At 42.7% G+C, this 8,681-nt stretch overlaps 1 long non-coding RNA gene across 2 annotated transcripts; it reads right to left on the bottom strand.

Moving 5' to 3' along the window:
• Nucleotides 1-1,876: 1,876 nt before the first annotated feature.
• On the bottom strand, nt 1,877-7,030 carry LOC111254333 (uncharacterized). Of its 2 annotated transcripts, XR_002675001.2 has the most exons (4): nt 6,556-7,030; nt 6,181-6,291; nt 5,654-5,947; nt 1,877-2,021 (listed from the first exon to the last, which is right to left on the bottom strand). It is a non-coding gene; the product is annotated as an uncharacterized LOC111254333 (long non-coding RNA). The 2 variants fall into 2 exon arrangements; XR_015317470.1 differs by lacking the exon at nt 5,654-5,947.
• Nucleotides 7,031-8,681: the final 1,651 nt, after the last annotated feature.

The raw sequence follows: 8,681 nt of genomic DNA, 5'->3' as shown, positions 1-8,681 counted from the left end.
CGATGTTTAGGCAGGTTCTAGTTATGAATTGTTTAATGAAATTTATATGAGACACGGGCACAATTATGATATAGTTTAGTGGTACCAGATCGGGCTTACCTATAATATCCGAGAAACGTAACATCCAATGTAAACAGAATTGGGTTTTATCAAAAATATATATAATTTTTATTTTGATATAAGCGATTTCTATTAAATCACAGTATTCAATAAATTCGGCTTCTTCAGGTTGGTCGGAAGCAGTGATAGCGACGACCTTAGATTTTTCTTAGACTGTCTGGTTCAAATGATCGGGAAAGTTTATCTTCTGTAACGATGCTTTCGGTGGGGCCACTTCTGATATTATTAGTATTAAGGCTATAATACTCAGTACGCGACCTAAATGGCTACTCTATCGATCGCTTTCAAGGTATTTGTCCCTTGCGGGCCGAATGCAGTGGTATATGGCTGAAATTTCTATTAAATTCCACAATTCATTGGTACAGTCTGTACGCAAGGTGTTTTTTGATAATTGCTAACCTCGTCATATGGTCGGCAAGATTAACAACTTCATAAACGGCCATCACCGCCACTATAAATATGGTCAGCGCTTTGTCTATCTCTAGCGACTTCTATATATTTCCATACAATACATTAGCTTTTTCCCCGAGCTGATGCGTGAGCCCACATTGAGTACATGTCTAATACCGTTCTAACAAATCAATTAAAAACGTTCGGCCACCCAGTGTTACAGGCTCAAATCCTTCCTTTCCTTTCGCTAAAAAGAAAAGTCGCGTTTCTCTTCAGACTGAATTGGCAGTTTATCGATGTCTATGTTCGTGATAGCTGAATGTCTCCAGGAAAGAGAAAAAAACCGTGTGAGTAGTCACTCAGTTTTACCATAAATTATGCTTTAAGGGGGACGCGACGGAGTAAGGCACCATCACCTTGATCGTCGTACAAGTTTGCAACAGTGGCTCAGCGACAAAGCCAGACCCGATTTAAACTATAATCCTAAGGCAGCTGTTCCAAGACATGGGAATACTGCCTCTCCTTCCTGATGCAACCCCCTCAAAGGCATCGAAACTCGAAGAAACTAAACTCGCCAAAGACGTACTCACTAGAGCGGCTCAGAGACGCGTTACGACATGCCCCATCTTCTTTCCTTTGTGCGTACAAAACAATTTTCATGGCATACGAACAAAGCATGCCTGCTCTGAAAGCCGCTAGCGTTTTGTCGATACTAACAGTTCTATCGCTTCATGTTACTGCTGCTGCTTCTGCTTCTGCTGTGGTATCATTCTGTTGTACCTTTCGAGGACTAGAGTGAATATCATCAGTGAAAAATGTTAGGGAAACGATTCTATTCAAATAATACCTACAACTCGTTGGGGACCAACGGTGTGCCGATAAGGGATGCCTGTACGCATGCGAGTACCGGCATATTTATCTTAGATACGCTGTGCTATTATACAGTGTTCAGTGTAACTAGATATTCTGGAAAGCTTGTTGGTTACCCGCAGAACGAGCGGAAACACTGGTTTGGTATACTTTCATTCTATAACAGGCGCGTAACATAGCAGCAATGGGACAGATAATGTTGCTAAACTCGAACCCGATTCCGTTTTTTGCTTTTGCGCTCATTTAGAAAGACCAAGGTACTCGCTAAATATCTGCGGGTTACAACGGTCACGAAGTTAGGCTTAGCATATTTCTAATACTGATTTACATGGAGAAAAAAAGTGTATATTTACATAGAGACGTTTTTCGCTTGCATTAAGTCACACTGTGGACACGTGTGCATCTTCTGCCTCATTAGCCTATCTTCTATGATTTTAGTAAATCCAATTATCTAGGGTTCAAAAATTGTGGGAGAATCACTTACAAATATAGAAGAAGGTCTTTCTAAAGGCCCTTTATTTGATCCGACAAAAACGCTGTATTGTCGACTCTTCTGTGTTGTACTTCGTTGGACGTCAACGCAACGCCTCAGACGGCAGATGTCTTTTGTTGAAAGAGACCAGGGATGACTGCTTCAAGTCCTGCCAAAAGCATGTATTACACAATCTGCGTGAATAAAGAGAACTTCCATTCTACTTTCACAAGGAACTACTGCATGTTTCGATGCCTGTGTCCGTATACAAGAGAGTTCGTTCATTATTTGCAAAACGCATCGCATCTGCAACGTATGTGTTTGCTGACCCTTGAAGCGCCGACAGTCTACCGGCCGTAGTTGGAATCTACAAAAGGGGGTACGCTAGGGATAATTGGGGATTGGTGGGGTCAGACATCATGCACTAGGTTGGCTATGCGCTATATGTACCGGGTAGCCCAGCGAATGGCCATCGGGTGTTGGTTTGTGGCGATCTGCCGTTCGCTACGCTCGCTGGCGTTTGAATAATTCATGAGAAAGGCTTCGCTTGACGGTGCTGGTGCGCGTAGGGGCAACACTCCCCCAATAAGGAACCGACTGCCGGTAAGCGACGACATAACACTGGCACACATGGCCAACTACCAAGTGGCATTGCGCAACCGCAGCATCATCGGAGATCTTCGTTTTGCTGCCTCTGAATCTCCGAGGAACTTTTTGAAACATTTTCTTTTTTCCTTACTCTCGAAACTTTTGTGACTACTATCAAATTTTTCTATAAATTGAGAAGCGTTTTCAAGGAACTGGGCAAGCGGAGACTTACGTTACGTGACTCCGTCCAAAATAAAGCAATCTCGTCCGCTAGCTACTGGCTCTGAAATAAGCTGACTCTTACTGCCCGTTCAGTAACTTCTCGCATCCTTACTGCTGCTGCGGCTGCTATAACCTTAACCACAGTTTCTAAACTACAGACACTAAATCACATGGTGCTACTACTCTAAGAGGGAACGTTTAGATCACGTGGTAGCTTGAGTGGTAACGCATTTGCATGCTGATCCTAGGGACATGTGATTTAGGTTCGAACTCGGACGTAGCACACTTCGTTTCGTGTTCGGGGTCAGCTTCTGATGGAATGCCTACCGTACGTAAAATTCGAAACATAAAAGTCCTTTAAAAGATCTTTGAATTTACCCGCCATTTAGATTAATTCAAAGATCCTCTCGAACGAACAACTGTTCTGCAGAAAAAGCGTGAACTCAACGTATAGTATAATAACAAACGGTCTGAGAAAAGACCAAAATATAAGTGCACTATAAGCGGGGTCATTGCCCTAACTGCAAATTTTTGCAAAACTTTTACAAATAAAAGGCACTGTTAAAATTTAAATTCTCATGTAATCGTAAACTCGTCGATCGTGGTTGAATAAACTGATTTTTTTATGCATGTAGAAGGAGATAAGTTTCGAGTTTAACTACCGAAAAACCTTCACTTTAGAAATCTTCCGATTGCGCAAAGCTTTTACCGAACAACTTGTATCACATATACAAATATAATGTCGCGTAAGCGTTTAAGGAAACGGTTGCTCTTGTTAAGCAATGTACTAAGACTCTAAACTACTTCCCAACTGGTTTCCTGTCTGTAGAGTGCGCGCCCTTTCTCGCGTGTTCTCCCGAAAATTTCATACAATTTAGTAGACGTTTAGCCCATTCAGTTAAGTTGGTTGGATAGAATGGAATACGCGAACGGAAAGAGACTACAAAACAAAACGAACGATGCGGAAGACGGCAGGCGTACTAACATGTACAAAACGAAACGACGACGTCCAGACTGCACTCATTATCGTCTGCATAAATTCAAACGACTCTGAAGTTCTTGGCCTACTGGGCCAGCAGTTGCTGACTCTATTTAAGCGAGAGGGCACGACTAAGAAGCAACACTGCCGATGTATAAGATCTGTGTGTGTGAACAGGCCGCGGGTTGGGTTCATGCCCAGTCGGGATCGATACAGTGGTAATTTTAGCCAAATGGGCAAAAGTACGTTTATTGGAAAGCAAAGCTACTTGAGACACTTGGTCTTTAGCAAACAAGCCTGCTAAATGGTACCAGAAGAAAGAAAAGTTATACGCTTTTCGTAGATGGAAACCAAAAAACCGCCTAAGAATGACTAAAATACACATACGGGCATTCCAGGTAGTTCCTAAGCTGGATCGCTTAAACCCTTAGTAAAAGGACAAAAGTCACGAATGTAATACTGCAGGATGGGTCTCCTTAACAAGAGGGGATTAGTGGATAAATCTTCGGTGCACGGCGCTCGTCGCATGTGCCAAAAACAGCCCCCGAAAGGTAAGAAGAGCAGAAATTTACGTTCTATCTTGACAGACTGCTTGCGCTTCCTGGAAGGCTACGGAAGACAGTGCGGAGAACATCATCGTAATGTATTTGAATTGCGAGCCTAATTTTGCGTAAAAAAGGAGAGACAAGCACGGTTATGCACGAGAAAGGTAGAAGCCACCAAGGGAGAGAGCAGCTTCGGGCTCTCCGAAAACGTTGAGAATGCCTCCTGAGTTGCTGCAGATGCTAAAAAAAGGGCTATAAAAAAGCTGGAGAAAATCCTTCAAAGTGGTGGCAACTGATCCATCGAGGAACTCTGATGACGCTTTCACAGAAATTAAGCGACACAGTCAACTTCCTTAAGGATCTACGTGAGCGACATAGAAATACGCAGAATTCAATAATGGCTGTTATTGGAAGACTGGAAGTTAAAGCACGGTGACTCTCAATGGATGACTGAAAAACGAGATGGTCCTTCAGAGTTGCAATAGAGGAACTATAGAAGAAAGATTGAAAGCTTCTCCCAGGTTAATTATGAGAGAACCAGATTATCTTGGCATACAGTATGAATTACTCTATCAGGAGAATAACGAGACACGGTGAAGGCAACAGATAATAACCCCAGGCGTCTAATGGATCAATATTACAGCTTTTTCTTTTTGCAAGTTGGCGAATGTTCCTACAATCGACCTCAGAAAGCAGAATCGGTGCAGCCTAAATACTAGTGGAACTCTGAAATCGCCGAACCTCACACGTGCTGCTCGTAGGCCGAAAAAACGCTGAAGAAAGCTAGTGGGGCAGCGACAAGCATCTACTCTGCTCGCACAGAAAAAGGTTGAGCTCAAATGGCCTACAAATTACAGCAAAAAACAACCTGTCTAAGACACAAAGAATGAAAAAAGGAGATACTTTTCCCACAACACGACGATTTTTTTAGGACATCTTATGGGATGGAACCTAAGGCAGAAAACCAGGAATACGTGACACCAGCAGCTGCGATCCCTGGCACTGCTGACCGGATCAAGCACGAGAAAGTTTGCGGACGGAACACTTTCACTTATAGCAAAGACTCTTTTTAAAAAGTTTATAGAAGGGGTAGTAGCGGTAGCCACTAGAATTCTCGAGGAGGCGAAATTCTTGGCTGCATCGAAAAAGGTGGAAGGAATACTGTCACCGAAAGGTAAAGGGAGCTACAGGCTGATTTGTTTGTCAAGCGTACTGGCCAAAGGCTTTTAGCTAATTATGAGAGACAGGCTGTGAACTTTTGCCGAAAACCACAGCTTATTGTCTTTTAGGCAATACACAAGGTGATGACTAAAGCGGAATTTGTTCCCAGGTCAACCCTCAAGATCCGCGAGCTGTTCATATCTGTTCCCTTTGATGTAAAAAACTGTTTCAATGGTCTACCGTGGAAAGTGATACTAGAAACAATAAAAAGGAAAATGATGGCTACGTACTCGGTGGGTATCATACCTAATTATCTGCAGAACCGAAAAATAACGAGTAGGGATTCTGCGCTTACGACGGCGAGGGCATTTCCTAGGGCCCGATGCTGGGCCCAATCTTGTAAAACATAACGAACGAGAACGCGCTGCGTTTGCAGGACCTTCCATGGGCGGATGAGTTATTTATCTATGCAAACGACTTGACTATGACAGTCCAGACAAACACGGTAGGACTGGAGCTTCACGCTAAGACGTTTAGTGCGATCTCTGAACGGATGGCGGAAAAGGGCTTGAGCTCGACCCAAAGAAAGGTAAGGATATTCTGCTCATAGGAAACAAACCGGTAAAACCAATTACTTTCACTGCAAATGATAATAAATTATGGGGACTTACGATTCTACCTACATAAAATTGGAGCGGATCCATCGACAGCACTACGATTTAGAAACGGAGGATGACTCCACTCACACGTTACTGATATATCCTGCGATAGAAGATGCTAGGAAGAGAGAAAGGCAGATGGCTGTAAACAGGTGGTACGGAAACGGCACTTACCGAGATAGATCCTCGCTACGGGTCCCAAGAGCAGGGTTAGCGGAATTTGTTGAGTTACTAAGTGCCTTTATTGGAGTATGGGAGTCAGGAGCAGCCACAGCAAAAGAAATTCTGAAAGAAAAGGAACGCCTTCGATGAACGAGATTAGCACTCGAGACTGCGAATGAAGCAGATATCGCTGCAACACTTCCGGATTCACGGGTATTGGGACCTGTGTATCTGGTGTGGTAGAGAACTCGGCCAACGGATCTGTCGTGCTGTACAAAAGAGAGCCAAGCTGACAGAGAACGAAGCTTAAGAAAGAGTGCATTGGGTGCGTCAATGTATTATATTTGTCAGTTAAAAAAAAATCAATAATCTCCTCAGCAAAATTACCTGTTCTTTTGCTTTCTTGACATCCAAGAAACGACTACCCATAAGTAGCAGGTAAAATGGACTGCAAATAGCCGATCGATTCCAGTCATTTCCACTTGGCCACATAGTCAGATGCAATGCACTTGTGTAAATGTTTGATGATCTTGTTTTTTTATCATTCACGCTTCTGGCTTAGAATCTGAGATGTTACCGGTAATTATGCAGACCTGCCGCCCAGTGGAAATCGGCCATCTGTGTTTTAGTCAATAGTATTTATCTCGGACGAAGCGTACGCGTTTATTGTTCGTTGATTCAGATCGGTCCACACTCTTATTTCCATATCAGTATCTACTTATTCTACGAAGTACTCAAATAGCGCCAGCTACAGTTTTTGTAGGATAACTCAATAGGCGAAAACACGCCATCGCAAAAAGCTTGAGTATTGCCTTACGTCAAACTGCGACGACGAAAAGACGATTCCCGTAATTGTAATACCTAAAAGCTAACCAGGTTGACGAGCTATAGACAATAAAAGACCGTCAGTTTTCATATTGACAACCTGTGTCGTCGAAAAGGTAAATAATAGTATGCTAGCGGCCTACAGTCCGTCAAACTAACATTAGCAGAAGTACATAAATTGTTTTTTTTTTTAATAGAACTGTATATAATTTTTAGAAATTTAATAGCTCAAAGTGTACTAATTGCTAAGCTTTTTTTCAATACGATTTAGCTTTTAGGTGCGTTTTAGATAAATGTAGATGACAAACTTTGCCCAAATGCTACTCCTGAATGGAATAATGTTCCGAGTGATTTGTTCATTATAACTGCAGCATAAATAGAGACAATTGACTGTTGACTTCAACTACTAACCGGCGTAAGTTTCAGTACTCCACTTCGTTTTATACAAATGGGTAACACATTAATTCCTGAAATCCTCCATGCATCTATAAATAACATCGCAGGAAGTTATTCATAGTGTCAATACCTGCTCTGCAAAGGATCTACCTATTAAACATAAGCTCATTAAATCAAGACATTGTTGAATGGGTGATACCTACAAGAACTTCATTTCAATGTAATTAGTATAGTTCAGAATAAATTCCGCTTTTGTTGCCACATGTTCAACGAACGACTCGAAAAAACAACAAATATTTCAGATGTTGAGTCGAAGAAACTTCTACTACTTCCCGTAACTCTGAAATGATCCTGCAAACAGTTTTAATTTCTATATATTATTATATAAGTCTTACGTTCCAATGCATGAAAAATGCTTGAAGTCATTTTACTGATGACATGGGCAAATTAGAAATCGATAATTTTTTTCGGTCCGTTAGAATCAGCGAAGGTGAATGGAGTCTGTTACTACAGAGGTAGTTTTAGAGTTTAAGGAAAGTAGGTTTATTACCGAAAAAAGGCATTATAAGACGGGTTCTGAGGTATCAGTTTTTCGGATTCAGATCACATGGCCAAGGCTGAACAGCTAGAATCGCTACCACTGTTGTTGTTACGATATATAACCTCTGAGCAGAGAACTTGCCTTCTTTTCAGCCCCGCATGACCCATCCTCCCACATGCCCCGCTTCTCCCCCATCTATTATTTCTATCCGTAAATCTCGTCCATCCTCGAGTTGTACAACTTAGTTGTAAAGACCGTTTAACCAGCTGACGCCGTTCCGTAGGCCGTTTTATTCGCTCTCGTCCGAACGAGCAGCCCTAGCAACGTCACCCGAAATAGCATTCGTAGCTGCCGACAATCTGAAATTATCCGACCACGACGCCTAGGCCTATCCTTCGTACCCCACTGGTTTGCGTTATCGTGTCTCGGTATATTTAGGCCGGCTGTCCTATTGCCGTTCGTCTTCGCTTTATGTTTGTTCCTTGTCTTTCTTCTTTGACAGCAGCCGAATGTCAGCTAACATTGAGGCGTTCGAGTGCGGTGGCCGCCGCCGTTGTCGCCGCTGTTGTCGACCTTGTTTCAATAGCCTTTCATCGGCGTCACCGAACGCCAGGCCACGCTTCCAGCCAGGCACCAGCATGTGCTGGGTACACTATGTCGCTTGTCGTGGATGTTGTTAGAATTGTAACCCACGTCTTCTGCTAGGTCTTGCGTCAATACCGTCAGCCGATAGATGTGCTCTCAAATTCTC

The sequence above is a fragment of the Varroa destructor genome, unplaced genomic scaffold, assembly GCF_002443255.2.
Source record: "Varroa destructor unplaced genomic scaffold, Vdes_3.0 BEIS01000007.1, whole genome shotgun sequence".
NCBI classification, from domain to species: Eukaryota; Metazoa; Arthropoda; class Arachnida; order Mesostigmata; family Varroidae; genus Varroa; species Varroa destructor.
Note: the sequence above shows the minus strand (reverse complement) of the source record. Positions and strands in the feature narration are given on the sequence as shown.